Raw genomic sequence first — 16,972 nt, forward strand, 5'->3', positions numbered from 1 at the left:
TGCATCAGCCAATGGTGTAAGATAAGTTACAGTACCTTAAACATATGAAAAGATATAGCGTATAAATGCTCACTCAGTCTAACAATGTTAAATATGTCATGTTAACATACAAAGGACCAACAAAGTGATTTCTTTCCAACCTTCACTTTTGTTATGAGTTAAGAATTAACTAGATGCTAACCAGATTATGAACTAACCTCATCTCTTTCTCTTTCTATACGATAGAACAATATTTTCCATAATGTAAGTATTGACCAGTTTAGACTAAATTTACCTATGTTAGGTAAAGGCTAAACCAGAAAAGAATTATAGGAGTTGTAATGCTTCCTTTATTCTTTAATGTTGAAAGTCAAGCTTATCTTTCCTAGCTAAAGATTGTTGATTAATTATCAACTTTCCACCATTAATAAAATAAAAGGGACAGGACTCAAGCTGTAGTAACCCCTAAAATAACCATCGGACAGGCTTATAGAATGGAGGGGAAAAATATGAAAGCTTCTTTAAATGGACATGGAAGTCAGTTCTCAGCTTCCAATGAAATAAGATTTTAGAATTAGAAGAGGTCAACATTTCTCAAGAGAGGCAAGTCTGTTTGACTCCAAATTGTTGGCATAATTCCAGGACTGTAGAGCACAAAACCATACTTTGTCAATTGAGTCAACACAATTGATTACCAATAGCATGTGACTAGAACATGTGGGGTGGATAATAGCAACGAGTATCAGTGAATACATGTTTTTTATGAAGACTGCTTGACTGCTTCTGTATACTGCAGTGCAGAATCAGGATTTTTCACCTTGCTTTTGCTGATGCATCCAGCACTCTCAAGATAGATGCCTGCTCAGCACAGAGGAAATAATTTATATAAGTGTGGTAGAAGGAGGAGGGGGGAAAACAGAATGACATGAATTTGAAGAGAAACACAAATAATCTAATTATTAGCAGATTAGAATTTTAAGTAGTTAAGGGATGGGTTGTACAACACCGATCTTTAAAGAGTTTGTGAATGAGTCAGAGTTCATTAACTCCAAGGATATTACCAGTATAGATAAGATCTATATTTCAGGTGCTTCATTCAGTGGCAATTAGTGCATGGAATGAAGTAAATCTTAGATTTTATCAGAGGCAAGAGAATTGCTATTCTGAAAGGACAGGATAATTCCTGCTACAGAATATACATGGTGATCATTTTGGACAAAGTAGGAAAATTCTGTGTTCTCTAGCTGTTTCTGAAATGGAACTTGCACCTCCTGGTCACTGAGATAGCTAAACATGTTGTTTCAGGGTTTTTAGAAAAATTCCTAATTCATCATTCCAGATTTAGGACAGTGTAAGAATGTTTTTTTAAAGATAAAAACCAGCATGGATTATTAAGATGTTGAACACTAATTCTCAAAGTCCAAGCAGACTGAGGAAGTGTATAAATTTAAATAAATAAATAAATATAACTGTACACTAAATTGATACATTTGAATGGCCATTTCAACATCAAGACCAACTGCATTAAAGGAAAAGATTGCATGGAAATATTTGACAGGATAGTACTATATCATGTCTACATTACTGCTTTTGCAGAAGCGAGCTGTGCATCAGCTTTGATTATTATTTATCCAAGAATTTCAGAGCTTGACTCCAAGGGATTGAGTCAGTCTGGGTTGCATTTGGATCAAGAATTAATCAAGAATTTCAGTATTAAGTAATACTGTATTCTTTCATACCACAATCCCATCAGTCTATAAACAGCAGGAATATGTAGGAATAAACCTTCAGTAAAACTGAAAAAAAACCAAGATCATGGCATCTGGCCCTCTCAATTCCTGGCAAATAGATGGGGAAGAAATGGAGGTAGTGACAGATTTTATTTTCCTTGGCTCCAAGATCACTGCAGATGGGGACTGTAGCCAAGAAATTAAAAGACGCTTGCTCCTTGGGAGGAAAGCCATGGCAAATCTAGACAGCACACTAAAAAGCAGAGACATCACCCTGTCAACAAAAATCCGTATAGTCAAGGCTATGGTCTTCCCAGTTGCAATGTATGGCAGTGAAAGCTGGACCATAAGAAAGGCTGAGCGCCAAAGAATTGAAGCCTTTGAACTATGGTGCTGGAGAAGACTCCTGCGAGTTCCTTGGACTGCAAGGCGATCAAACCGGTCAGTCCTAGAGGAGATCAACCCTGACTGCTCTTTAGAAGGCCAGATCCTGAAGCTAAAACTCAAATACTTTGGCCACCTAATGAGAAGGAAGGACTCACTGGAGAAGAGCCTAATGCTGGGAAAGATTGAGGGCAATAGAAGAAGGGGACGACAGAGAATGAGGTGGCTGGATGGAGTCACTGAAGCAGTAGGCGTGAGCTTAGATGGACTCCAGAAGATGGTAGAGGACAGGAAGGCCTGGAGGAACATTGTCCATAGGGTCGCGATGGGTCGGACACGACTTCGCAACTAACAACAACAACAAAAACTGAAAAAGGGTACTGCTGACACATTGGTAAATTGAGCAAGAGTCAGCTCATATGATATCAGGAGGTTATACAGTATTGATTACAGGAATGTGCTTTGAAGAATGAGAACAATATCACATCAGATCCAGTATAACCAGCTCTAGTTCAGGGTATCGAAAAGGATCTTTGTGGCTCCATGGCTTGAAATCTTACATCATTAGACTATCATTGACTGACATCATATTCTGGTTCAAGAGGTCAAACAACAGGGCTGCTTTTTCTATTAAAAAAATAAAAGGAAGAGGTTCCTAGTTCTGTGCAAAAACATGTGATACATTATCGCAGAGGAGACCTCAAAGCAAAGCCATACCTTTGAAGGTGTGCTGAAAGTGTATTAGCATTATTGCTATCAGATGGCTAGAGATCTGTGAATGAAGGCAAATATACCAGTCCCAGGATAATGTTGCAGAATCCAATCTGGGTTAGTCACCAGGACCAGAGATTTAGACTTCTGAGCTTTCAGACTGGTGCTGGAGCCCGTCCTTAGGGAACTTCTCTCTAGCAGACTGTGTAAGATAGACAAATTGGATCCTGCAGAGATCTGTGAGTTAAATTACAATTAAGGCAGTGCATCTTATCATTTATTTGATTTATATTCATCCTTTATGTCCACTTTTATTAGTATTTTTGCTATATATATATATATATATATATATATATATATATATATATATATATATATATATACACAATATTATACCACAACAAAAAAACCAAATTAGAATGCACTATTTCATTTAGTGATACTGGTTATGGTTATGATTTGTGGACTTTCCCTCTCCACTTTTTGTTAAATGAATAAATGCATGTTTCTTATTTAAAGGGAAGGGATAAGGGAAAAAAACAAACAAACAAACCCTAAAGTATGTGTCAGAAATTGATAGTGATATTATTGTACCTATAAGAAATATGTCTTGGTGGTCTTTAAAATGTTTTTGTATATAATAACCTTTTAAAGCAGCACTACTCAACCTTGGCAACTTTAAGATTATGGACTTCAGTTTCTAGGCTTCCCCAGTCAGCTGTTTGGGGAATTATGGGAGTTGAAGTCCACACATCTTAAAACTGTCAAGATTGAGAAATACTCCTTTAAGGACTCGCTTTTAAAAGGACTTCTACCTTAAATGCAGAGATAGAAGTCATTGCTATCTTGGTGGAACCTTATGATTGTTAAAGTAAAAGGAAAGAATATAAAGTAGGTTTATTTGATCAAAGTTAAAAATCCTTAATGGGTTTTTTGCTGACCAAGACTGAATGACAGGGTTTTAAGGATTTGCTTATAAATAAGAGATGAGACATGGGATTAAAAAGCTCGTGGGTTGTTTGTTAAGAGAAGGTTGTAAGTGGTAAAATTATTTATACTTTTGACGAAAGGGAAGTTACTTTTCTTTTTCTTTTCTTTGCTATACTCTTACTTTTTTCTCTTTATATTATTTTATTTTCTTTCTTTCTCTTCCTTCCTTCCTTCCTTCCTTCCTTCCTTTCTTTCTTTCTTTCTTTCTTTCTTTCTTTCTTTCTTTCTTTCTTTCTTTCTTTCTTTCTTTCTTTCTTTCTCTTTCTTTCTCTTTCTCTGAACTATTTTTATTTTATTTATTTATTAGTTTTTATTTGCTTAATTGTAATCTTTAATAAAAATGTTATTTAAAAAAATCACTGTCTGCTTAGGAGAAATACTCAAATAGCATGGCTGTAAAGAACTAATTATCTGCTGATTCACCAAATTTCATGAATTATTTAAGAAAATAAAAAATGATGAGGTCCTTTTATGCCCTTCAGAACTTGAAGTAAAAATATACAGTTTCCCTTTTCAGGGAAATTTGAGAACCAGCATTTTAAAGACAGTTTATCGTGAATGATGGCTTTTTCATTGAGGCCATATGCTTTCAACAAAATGTTATACTATGTCAGGAAATCTTAAAAATTAGATTTACCAAAGTCTGTGATGTTTCTTACATAAAGCAAAAATAGAGAGTAAGAAGAAGAATGTGGAAAGCTGTCACAATTAGATAAATAAGATGAAGTTTGTTTACACTTTTTTATTTCCCCTTTCACAGGAAAGGCCATTCAATCCAAATTCTTATTCAGTGCAAGCATTCAAATTAAAGCATATCAAACAAATGGCTAATCTCTAACCTGTTGTATTTATCTAATTCTCAAGATGTTTGGGTATTTTTAGATATCCTGTATTTGGTTTCCAGGGCTTCTCAATCATCAAGCAATTCAATGCATCTTACACAGAAGTTTAAAAATATATAAATGGAAAGTCAAAATAGTAATAAGACACCATTTCTGGATTGTTGTTGAACAATTCTAAGTGTCTTTCATTACACATAAGTAACATAATGTAGTAATAGTATTGGTCTAGAACTACCGAGATGTAATGGAAACTTCCAGCCATGGAAATTTATCATGTGATTTTGTATTAATACCTCTTTCTTAGGTAATGTATTCCATTGGGTTATGGAAAAAAATTGGAAGAAAGTATATTAGGCATCCTGTCTTGATCTCCTGGAAGACAGGTAGGATATAAACCTAATAAATACATATCATTTCATTTATTTGTTTGTTTATTAGATTTGTGTGCCACCCATCTTGCCAATAGTAGCTATGCTTATTGGGCTGCTGGAAATTTTAGTTCAATAATATTTCCCCAAACCTGGTCTACAACCTTACCCCTTTTATTGTCTGACCATCCATTCAGTAATTGCTTTTAGACTGTGTGCTTATATGTGCATAAGTCAAAAACATATTTTAAAGCCCAATATAAGTAATTTTGCTTCAAGAATGAAAAGATGTGTACATTTGGTTGTGAGAGCAGCAAACTATGATTTTGTAGAATGATGAAAGATACCTAATAAGATCACAACACAAACTCCATCCCTTGGACACTTGTGTGTGATATCACAATGCACTTGGTAAAGAAGCAAAGTTTGTGTACAACAAGACAGGTTATCTGTATAGCTATAGGAAAATAAAGATCTTGGCAACAGGAAACTAGATTTTCATAAGGTTTCTAATTGTAGTAGACCTAGAACGGCCCACCAGAAGTGCACGAATGCCACTTCCGGGAGTCCATTATAGGCCTCGGAGGCCCAAGCCTGCATCGAATAAGAGAACTGGTTGTTCAGATATTTGAATTCCACCACTGGACTATAGGTTTAGTCTTTTGAGCTTTTGGATTTTATCTGGAGCCCATCTTCAGGGAGCTTCTCTCTCACCAGAATGTGATTAAAAGAAACAGGTTACAGCAATTGTCAGAACCAGATATTTTCACTTTAGAACTCATAGATGTCTAAGAGGGAAATATAATTTAGAAAGTGGGCTTCCTCATTCATCAAAGGTAATTTTCCAAAACATTTTCCTTCATTACTCAGAGACACTTAAAAGAAAGTTCTTTTTAACCAACATAGGTAAAACACTTTAAGTCAATTTAAGTTTAAGTTTAAGTTTATTAGATTTATATACCACCCTTTTCCCGTAGGACTCAGGGCGGTTTACAAGGTGTTTAAAACATCAATACAATACAAAAATAAAAAAAAAAAACAATTAAAGTGAATTAAATTTGATCCCTGGAAAATATAAAAACCCCAATTAAAAAACTCTCAGCCTGGGCCAGAAAGCTCAAAGAGCCAGGTCTTCAGGTCCCGGCGAAATGAATGAAGGTCAGGGGCAGTCCTAAGCTCCACGAGCAGCTGGTTCCAAAGGGTAGGCACACCCACAGAGAAGGCCCTCCCCCTGGGTGTTGTCTGCCGGCAGTCTTTTGCCGGCGGCACCCTGAGAAGCCCCTCCCTGTGGGAGCACACAGGATGAAGGGAACTTGATGCCGGCAGCATGTGTTCCCTCAAATATCCTGGACCCAAGCCATTTAGGGCTTTATAGGTCATCACCAGCACCTTGAATCTCACCCGGAGGGCAACCAGAAGCCAATGCAGTTCACGGAGTAGAGGTGTTACATGGGAGTATCGGGAAACCCCCATCACAACTCGCGCGGCTGCATTCTGCACCAGCTGAAGCCTCCGAGTGGTCCTCAAGGGCAGCATTTAAATGTCCCTGTTGAGATTGGGTAATGGGTTCATATATCATTATCCAAACAAACAAAAAATAAAGCATTTTTACCCAATTTTATGTAACGTACCCAGGTTTAGGAAGCATTGCCTTGTAGTGTATGTCATGGGCATTTTCCTTTTACTTAAACTATTATTGAAAATCTTGATCACAAAGAAATATTACAAACTACAATGCCAGCAGCTGAGTAGGCGTGTGTAGAGAGTTTTCTGAAATGTTAACAGCATTGTAGTTTCAATAGGATCCTTCTGAAAATGTTCCACACCACAATTTGTATTGAGCTCAACTCTTGAAATTATAATCAGACTCTCCAAAGGTCCAGTCTTTTATTTGGAGTGTATTTTGTCACATTTATTTCTTGCTTGTTCCCATCCAAATCTAAATTCTTCATTTGATCCAGGATGAATAGACTTGTTGAGGTAACTGAACACTCCAGCATCAGGAAAGTGTCACAATAAGTGGCCTTCAAACGTCTCTATCAGCATGATGCACAAATATAACAAGCCAATGATTTAGAAGAATAAAGGTGTTGTCATCCTTTCCTACTGAAAGTAGAATTCTGTGAAAAAGCTCATAAATATGGAGCCAGTTCTCAAGTTTGCTACCTGAAGTACAACTGAGGTCCTAATGTTCATAATAAAATAATTTTATAGAGGCCTAGGAAATAGGTTCGAAAGTGGCTTCCCAGCAGAGCTACAGGAACTTCAGATATTTCAAGATGAGTCATCTGATTTGATCTGAGACAAGAAATAATGTTTGCAGCCCTTATAACAAGAGTGTGACTAATGCTACTTGCTTCTCATGTCTTGTCCAGAACATAAGACACTGAGATACCTGGAACAAACCCCACAAGAAGCTTTGTAAGCCTTCATTTTCAAACATGACACAGAAGTAAAAGGCAACATGTTCTTCCTTCATTTCTATCTGTGGATGCTTAGATGGTCTTTATTTTCTGCTATAAATTTTAATCAGTAGAAAGAAGACAGACTTGAGCAAAAATGAACAGACTTTGGGTGGCAAGGGATATGTTTAACATTTTAAGTAAAGTAGAAAATATGAATAATGCAACTGAATGTGCGACTAGCAATATAGTCAACCACAGGATACATCCTGTTGATGTAATTTTAAAATTGATGTCCTTATGTTTCAGTCCTTACACATTTTTATTTAATTTCACTTCTCAGTCTGCTTTCAGATATTTAGCAAACAAGATTTTTTTAATCATGTTAAATAGGACTTGCAAAAAGATCTCACAAAGTTTGTTGAACTTACCTGTATTTACTATAAACTACATAAATTCTTATTTATTTATTTATTTGTCTGTCTGTCTATCTATCATCTATCTATCTATCTATCTATCTATATCTATCTATCTATCTATCTATCTATCTATCTATCTATCTATCTATCTATCTATCTATCTATCTATCTATCTATCTATCTATCTATCTATTATGCCATCCATCCCCCTTACAAGGTGTCTCATATATCTTTGGTTTCGGATATTGCTTTTTGTTGTTTAAAATGAACTTTGATTCATTTTATGTATATATTTTATTATAGGTTTGGGTTAAGTTCAAGGTTATTTGCACATGTCCATGCTATATTTTTCTGTAATTTTCATCTTAGTTGATCACTGTTTTAATGTTTTTTTTAAAAAAATCTATGTTTATAAATATTAAGGGGGAAACAATCCAGTCTAATGCAGTAGTTAAGATGTTGGACTAGGCAAGGGGGAGACTCAGGTTGAAATTTACCTTCACTAGGTAACTCTGTCCTAGTCCTGTTAGACCTCTCAGCGGCTTTTGATACCATTGACCATGGTATCTTGCTGCGGCCTCTCAGGGGGTTGGGAGTGGGAGGCACAGTTCTTTAGTGGTTCTCCTCCTACCTTCTGGGACATTCGCAGTTGGTGTTGGCAGGGGGGCAGAGGTCGACCTTGAGGCCTCTCATTTGTGGAGTTCCTCAGGGATCAGTCCTCTCGCCCCTCCTGTTCAACATCTATATGAAGCCTCTGGGTGAGATCATTCGTGGTTTTGGAGTTGGTTATCATCAGTATGCTGATGATACCCAGCTTTTTATTTCAACCCCAAACCACCCCAGTGATGCCCTCGGCGTGATGTCCCGTTGCCTGGAGGCAGTCCGGGTCTGGATGGGGAGGAACAGGATTCAGCTCAACCCTGACAAGACTGAGTGACTGTGCGTGCTGGCATCTCGGGAAATGCAGATTATTCCATCTCTTACTATGGGGGGTGAGTTATTACCCCCCGTAGATCGGGCTCACAACTTGGGGGGTCCTCCTAGATTCACAGCTCTCCTTAGAAGATCATATAGGAGCTGTGACTAGGGGGGCCTTCGCCCAGGTTCACCTTGTGCGCCAGTTGTGGCCCTATCTGGACCGGGATGCCTTGCATACAGTCACGCATGCGCTCGTGACCTCTCGTTTGGACTACTGCAATGCTCTCTACATGGGGCTGCCCTTGAGGACCACTCGGAGGCTTCAACTGGTGCAGAATGCAGCCGCACGAGTGGTGTTGGGGGTCTCCCGATACTCCCATGTTACACCTCTGCTCCGCAAGCTGCATTGGCTGCCAGTTGCCCTCCGGGTGAGATTCAAGGTGCTGGTAATGACCTATAAAGTCCTACATGGCATGGGTCCAGATTACCTACGGCAGCACATGCTGCCGGTGTCAACTTCCCTCCGTCCAGTGCGCTCTCACAGAGAGGGCCTCCTCAGGGTGCCTCCGATCAGAGAATGTCGATTGGTGGCACCCAGGGGGATGGCGTTCTCTGTGGGCACGCCAGACCTATGGAACCGCTTGCCAGTTGAGCTCCGGATGGCCCCCGACCTTCGCTCCTTCCGACGCGATCTAAAAACCTATCTATTTGAACAATCCAGCCTGGTCTGATGGGTTTGGGGTTTGGGTTTGGTTTTAACATAGTTTTTAATTATTGTATTATATTGGCCATAATTATTTAATTTTTTAACTTTTGTATTTTGTATTTCGATATTTATTGCCCTGTACACCGCCCTGAGTCCTTCGGGAGAAGGGCGGTATAAAAATTAAATAAATAAATAAATAAATAAATAAATAAATAAATAAATAAATAAATAAATAAACAAACAAACAAACTCTGAAGCAATCACTGTCTCTGAGCCCTACATAGTTTTTGTTGTGAGGAAAGGCATTCTCTACGGTGCCTGGAATTCCTGACTTAATGGCTAGGTATACATTGAATAAATATATAATTTTTCATGATAACCAATGTTTCCCTTTACCGGCTTGTACTGTTTCTCCCACTTCAATTCTCATTCATAACCCCACATACTTTTTCTGGTACTTGTGAAAGAACTTTTTTATTGCAACACTCTATTGTTTTCAGATTGGCTCCATCTTAGCTCTTCTAAGATCTGAAGTACATCTCACAGTATTTCAATATCCTGTTTTTGCTTTCAACCTTACATTTCAGTTTTATCTTTATTTATTTGGTTTGGGGTTTAATTTATTTCCTCATTAAATGGAAAAGGGCCAACCAATTTTAACTGATTTTGTTGATGTAGGTAGAAGCCAACATTAGGAAGCCCTGTGGTGACAGGTATGGTTAAACTTTGAACCATGGCAGTTGGAACTATGCTAATATCCACTGGAAATATATGTTCTAGAATAACCTGATTATGGATTACATGCCATTGTCAACTCTTAGCAACATATAGATTTTCTCCATGATAATTTGCTCCTATCCTGGTCCTACATCCATCACCACTGAATCCATCTACTTTGTTGTGGATCCTCCTTTTTTTCTCTTTCCTTCCATCTTTCCCAGCATCACAGCCTTTTCTAGAGAGATGGGTCTATGCCCAAAGTAGGATAATTTGAATGTGTCCATTTGTTCCTCAAGTAAGGAGGAAAAGATGGAAGCTAACCAAAGAGAGAAGCAACCTAGAACTAAGAAGAAATTTTCTGACAGTTAGAACAATTAACCAGTGGAACAACCTGCCTCCAGAAGCTGTGAATGTTCCAACACTGGAAGTTTTTAAGAAGAGACTGGACAGCCATTTGTCTGAAATGGTATAGGGTTTCCTGCCTGAGCAGGGGGTTGGACTAAATGACCTCCAAGGTCCCTTCCAACTATTGTTGTTGTTGTTGCTATTATTATTATTATTTTATTATTATTTTATTATTATTATTGTTGTTATTATTATTATTATTATTATTATTATTATTATTATTATTATTATTATTATTATTAATCATTGCACAGTCAGCCAGATATTCAGACTGGATTTGGCATTTTTGTCTACCTATCCAGTCCTTACCAAGGACCTGGGATATGCAGATGTGGATGTTTGATGGTATTACAGATATTGTCGCAGGATGGAAGCAGTTCTTAGTAAGGCTGCCTTTTGCAATTGACTAATGGCGAATTTGTCATTACCAATGGTGTTCAAGTGGTGCTCCAATTGTTTTGGGATTGCACCCAAGGTGCCTATTACTATTGGTACTACCCTTGCTTGCCTTTACCACAGTCTTTCCATTTCTATTTGTAGGTCTTTGTATTTTGTTATCTTCTCCAGTTCTTTCTCGTCTATTCTGCTATCTCCAGGCACTGCCACGTCTACTATATTATTACTATTACTACTACTACTACTACTACTATTATTATTATTATTATTATTATTATTATTATTATTATTATTATTATTATTATTATTATTATTATTATTATTACTACTACTACTACTACTACTACACCACCACCACCACCACCGTCTCCTGTTTGATTTGTTTGATGATCCATCCATGTGTTTTTTTGACAATATTGTGTGAAGCCTGACTCAGGGAATATCACGGTTTGCACAGTTCTGACTTTTGTAGGTCTATACACTTCATGTCACTTAAAATAAGAACAGCTGCTATAATTAAAGCATTGGAAATAACATTCCTAATTAAAAAAGGGAATAAAGTCTGATTATGAGAGATACATGCATGTTAGAAGTCCTGCAGCTTTACATCAGTAAATTGGGAAGAAATATGGATGGATTCACACATAAGGTTCTTTACCACTTCATGGTTGAGCATCTGATGGGACCTTGGATGGATGAATGGATTATTGCAACTCAAACCCTCAAGAAAGAAACACTGGCACAATGCCATTCCCCGGCATCCATTTATACATTCATCTGTGAACAATGAAGCTGTGCACGCTGTGCTTCAGAATCAGAAGAAAAGTTGTTTTGGAATATGCAAAGAAGTGCATGTAGAATTTGTCTGGAACTTCTTAAGGCAGCCATGGTTATACCCAACTTATGAGGCACCAGCTATATTATCCTGGGAAAAGATATTGATTAAATAGCTCACACTCCTTGGAATTAAACTGATTTGCCTAGAGAATCTTGTCATTTATACAGGGACAAGAAAAATAAATAAATAACAGGTTTGCTTCTTTCTTTTTGCTGCTGGTACAGGCTGAATACTTGGGCAGCCCTGTGGAAACATCAAGCACTCTGCTCTCCTATCAATGGGTTTTTCCCTTCTCTGCCTGTTACTGTAAGGATGGTCAAGCTTCACCACCCAATTCTTTTCGCAGAGATGCCAAACTCAGTTAGGCCTTTGTGAATTTTGTTTTACATGGTTTCTATAAGTTAAAAGCAGAAGCTTCCCAGGTGTTTTGCAGGAGCTGTACCTGTCTCACTGGGATTTGTGAATGTTTAGCAAGGGATTGGCAGTCTGAGTTTAGTTTAGTTTAGTTTATTAATATTTCTATACCGCCCTTCTCCCGAAGGACTCAGGGCGGTGTACAGGGCAAGAATAAAACATAAAGTTACAAAAATTAAAAAGTTATTAAATACATGCCCATAAAAAACAATAAATACAATGATAAAAACCCCAATAAAATGATAATAAGAACCCCTGCAATCCCACCCTCAGGCCAGGCCGGCTTGTTCGAACAGGTATGTTTTCAGATCGCGGCGAAAGGAGCGAAGATCAGGCGCCGTCCGGAGCTCAACCGGTAGCTGGTTCCATAGCTCCGGAGCGCCCACAGAGAAAGATCTCCCCCTGGGGACCACCAGTCTACATTCTCTGACCGGTGGCACCCTGAGGAGTCCCTCTCTGTGGGAGCGCACAGGGCGAAGGGAAGTTGACGCCGGCAGCAGGTGTTCCCTCAGGTACTCCGGCCCCCTGCCATGTAGGGCTTTAAATACCATAACTAGTGCCTTGAATCTTGAATTACCAGTAGAGTCACAGTATTGGCAATGATTCCAAAAATTATATCTATCAGGGTGACCACAGGGTGCAGTCCCCTGCCTCCTGAAATAAAGATTGATTGATTCATTCATTCATTCATTCATCTTCTATATCCATGAAACTCAGCCAAGTGACTCTGGGCAGTTTACAATTCTAAAATTATAAAACAATTTAAAAAAACATTAAAAGAATAAAAACATTCATAAACTAAATAAGTACAAACAGCAGCCATGATGATTAATCAATTAGCAATAGCAATAGCACTTAGACTTATATACTGCTTCACACTACTTTACAGCCCTCTCTAAACGGTTTACAGAGTCAGCATATTGCCCCCAACTACCTGGGTCCTCATTTTACTGACCTCAGAAGGATGATGGAAGGCTGAGTCAACCTTGAGCTGGTCAGATAATAATCAAACCACGTAATGGGGCCCTTAACACATTCTGAGCCCCAGAATATAGTTGAGTATATAGCTAAGTTTTTAATGGTTTGTGAAAACCAACAGGATTGGGGCCATTCTAATCTCCGAGGGAAGAATATTCATAAGACAGGAGCTACAGCAGAGAAAGCCTGTCTTTCAGTTTGCACCAGTTGACAGATGATAATATAGCACATAAAAAAAATGAGTTGTGGCATCATGGCCACCATCTTTACTTTTTGGACAGCACTTGGTGAACAGTCTCCAATGTTGATTTTCCCCCTGTGCACACTGTTGGTGCATTCCCCAAATACTGTATCCCCATAGTGTGTCCTGTTATGACCTCTTTAAACTATGCTAATCATTATTTGTCCCTGTTCTATTGTTCAGTTTAAAGTGGGTGGGAAAAAATATTTTGTGTCAATTAGAATATTTAAACATTACATGCTTTTTGAATCTCAAATGCCCAGCATCTCCCCTGCTGATATAGGAGAATGAGTGCTGACATTTAGCACATGTAAGTCTGGGAGAGGGCCCAGCATAATTAGCCCTCTATCACTAACACAAGAATGCTGTGTGTATCTGCATGCCAACATTTTGTGCCCAGCTCCACCTGGGATCTGCCACAAATGATGCCATATTGCAGGAAAGAATATCAACTAGCTGAAATAGTTTATTCACATATTCAGGAAAAGTAATAGGATTTAACTTGGGCTAGAACAATAGAATTCTTGCTCCAATTTATCTTTCCTAAGTTATATTTGCATTCAGTGGAACAGAAATCACAAGAGTGTCATTTCCTTTTTAGACTATGTGAGATGAGAAGTAAAGCACTTTACCTGGATCATAGGAATTCTTTTTGGAAAGAAGATAGCTTGATATTTAGTTAGGGTTAACTAACTAAACTAACTAAAGCCAATGGTTTGTTTTTCTGGATTTATTTGTTTTGGCAAAAAGACCAATACTTGGTTCATTTGAAATCATGCAAATGGGCTTTTGCTAATAAAATAGAGGTACCCTCTGTTCTTTCTGTACCTCCTTACAGATCTCCCAGACATATTCCGAAGGATTTTTTTCCAATCCACCAGAACAGAGTGATTGAAGAGGAATGTGGGCTGCAGAGAAAATCTGATGATCTATGATCAGATTGGTTGGTTCTGCAAAATGGAAAAAAGAATACCATTAGGTATACGTAATCTATTGTCATTCTGGTGTGATGACTTTGACTTGCTCATTCACATACAGTATGAATTTAGGTCTTTGCATGGATACAGATGTGAGCAACTAAATAATTGAGAAGGAAGTATTGGACATACATATCTTTGACATGCAGAAATTCTCAGATTCTTGCATCAGATACTTGGCAGTTAAAATATTCCCAGAGAAATGCAGCAAAAGGGTTAATACCAACCAGAAACAACTATACATTTTCTTAGTATGCTAGCTTTCTGTGTTGTAAGAATACATTGTAAGAGTATCAAACATCACTATGCAATTTTTTTTTGTGTTCAAGTATGTATCAGCTGTCAAGTTAATTTAACCTTGAACCAATCTGTACATCCCAGATTGGAGAATTGAAAATCAATTTTGCAAGAAGAGGTCACTCCTTTTCACCCAATAGCTTCTTACCTAAGTAGCGTTTCTTGATGTTGAAGATCTAACTGGGCCAATATTAGCACTATTTTCCTATGAAAGGACGTATATTTTTTCAGCTGAAATATACCTAGCAAATGTCCAGAAAGTCTTATATTCCTGTCTAACAAGCAGTATAAGCAGATTTATAAGAGGATGAACACTATATAAATTCCTCTTCTACCTTCCATCCTCTTTCTGCATCTTTTCATTGGTTCAGAATCTTCACATAATTCTGAGCAGCAAAGTCCTTGTCCTTACACAAAACCTTTTTAAGCCCCCTGTTTAAAATGACACAAATGTTCTATAGAGACACAAAGTAGAGATTTAAACTCAAGGCTGAATCTCATCACTTGAAGCCTCTTTTCTTCACATTTAGCAAGGTGCCTATTTTCTCCAGCTACTGGTACTAGAAAACTTAATGGTGTTGGAGTATTATTGAGCTCTTTGCTATGGTCTGGATGGTAGAAAAAATTTCTGACCCGTTTGAGAGAGAAAAATGGGATACAGGTATTTTTCTCCTAGTGGGGGCTCTTTCCCACACTCCAGGAATGAACATCTTTTCCATTCAGAAGAAGAAAATTTGGACACTATTCTCCCAAGAGCCTTTGGCCAGATGTCAAAAAGGAAACCAGCAAATTTGTTGCCTTCACTCAAGGCTGGAAGTGTTACTTCTATGGTGAACAAGAAGTATGGAGAGATGTTGTTTCCCTTTTCTACCAATTGCCCATCTCCTCCACCTCCCTAAATGTGTATCCTACCTGAGGGGAGAAATGGATAGGTAACTAAGAAGAGAAAGAGTCCCATCCCTGCACCTGGCTTCTCCAAAAGTTGATATGGAGAAGAGGAAGGTGACCTCTTCCCCTTCTGTCCTCCACCCTGTTTTCCCATCACAAGCATGGCTCCCTGACTATGAGGTTACCCTCTCTTACCCATATGCTTACTGGAGAATAGAGCTGCCATCTTCTTTGAGAACAACAGAGAGGTAAATGTAGGAATCAACCTGGTGGGAGGCTGTAGAGGTTACCAAGAAAAATATGTATCTCATGGAACATTTTCCATGAATGTGGTGTTCCTATTGGAGTCCAAAAGATAACTATGAGTGAGGTTCTGTCTGATGTCAGACCCCAAGAGCCAAGAAAGACATATCCCATGTTCCTTGACAACAGCCTGCTCTCTATCTCCCACCATGTCTCTCCATGCCCATCACCACCTTAATATTTTGGCCGGTCCTGCCACAAAAGGCAGCATCCTTCAAATCCCAAAGCCTCTCACAATTCTCAATACCATCCATTCCAGACAGGGGAAGCCAGGCACCCAAAACATTTCTGCTTCATGGGCTCCCAGGGCCACCAGAGATCGCCTGGGATTATTTTAGTTGTTATTCTGAAATTCCAGTTGTTATTCTGGAATTATTCTGGAAGACTTTTCTGCTGTGGTCCCTGCACTGTGGAATATTCTCCCACTAGAGATGACATCCACCCTGGACTCCTGGCCTTCTGGAACAACCTAAAAAACTTGTCTCTGCTGCTTGGCTTAGAATCCTGATTGGGGTCTGCTACTTTGGATTATGGGATAGAGAAGATTCTCACCCCAGGTGGCCTATTATCTTGGTTTTTAACTTTTTATTCATTTTTGTTCTAATTTTAATTTATTTTTTTTGCACTTTTTATTTTTTTATTATATTGTAAGCCACCCAGAGTCTCTGTATGAGTGAAAGAGATGGCATAGAAATTTAATAAATAAATACATCTGTTTTGTTTGGCTGATAATATTGTTTCATTATCCAAACAGAAAACAATCCTGAATTTAAGATTAACATTTACTCCATGAAGTTCTCATAGAGTTCTCTTTATTAGCGTGTCAGAAATCCTGTCTTAAAGTTAAAGGGAGCGAAGATGAAGGAACAGCTAGTTTCCTTTCAAATAAATACTAGGCCCATGAGTAGCAGCTTGATGTCCATTGACAATAGTGCTCTTTACTAGGGCTATGAATTGAGACAATTTATTCCAACATCAATTCACATCCTCACCAGTATCTTCAATAAGCAGGTCACTTAACTTTGCTCTCTGAGGTAAAAGTGCTGCACTGTTTTGTGAAACAGTG

This window comes from Vipera ursinii (genome assembly GCF_947247035.1).
Source record: "Vipera ursinii genome assembly, chromosome: 3".
NCBI lineage: Eukaryota > Metazoa > Chordata > Lepidosauria > Squamata > Viperidae > Vipera > Vipera ursinii.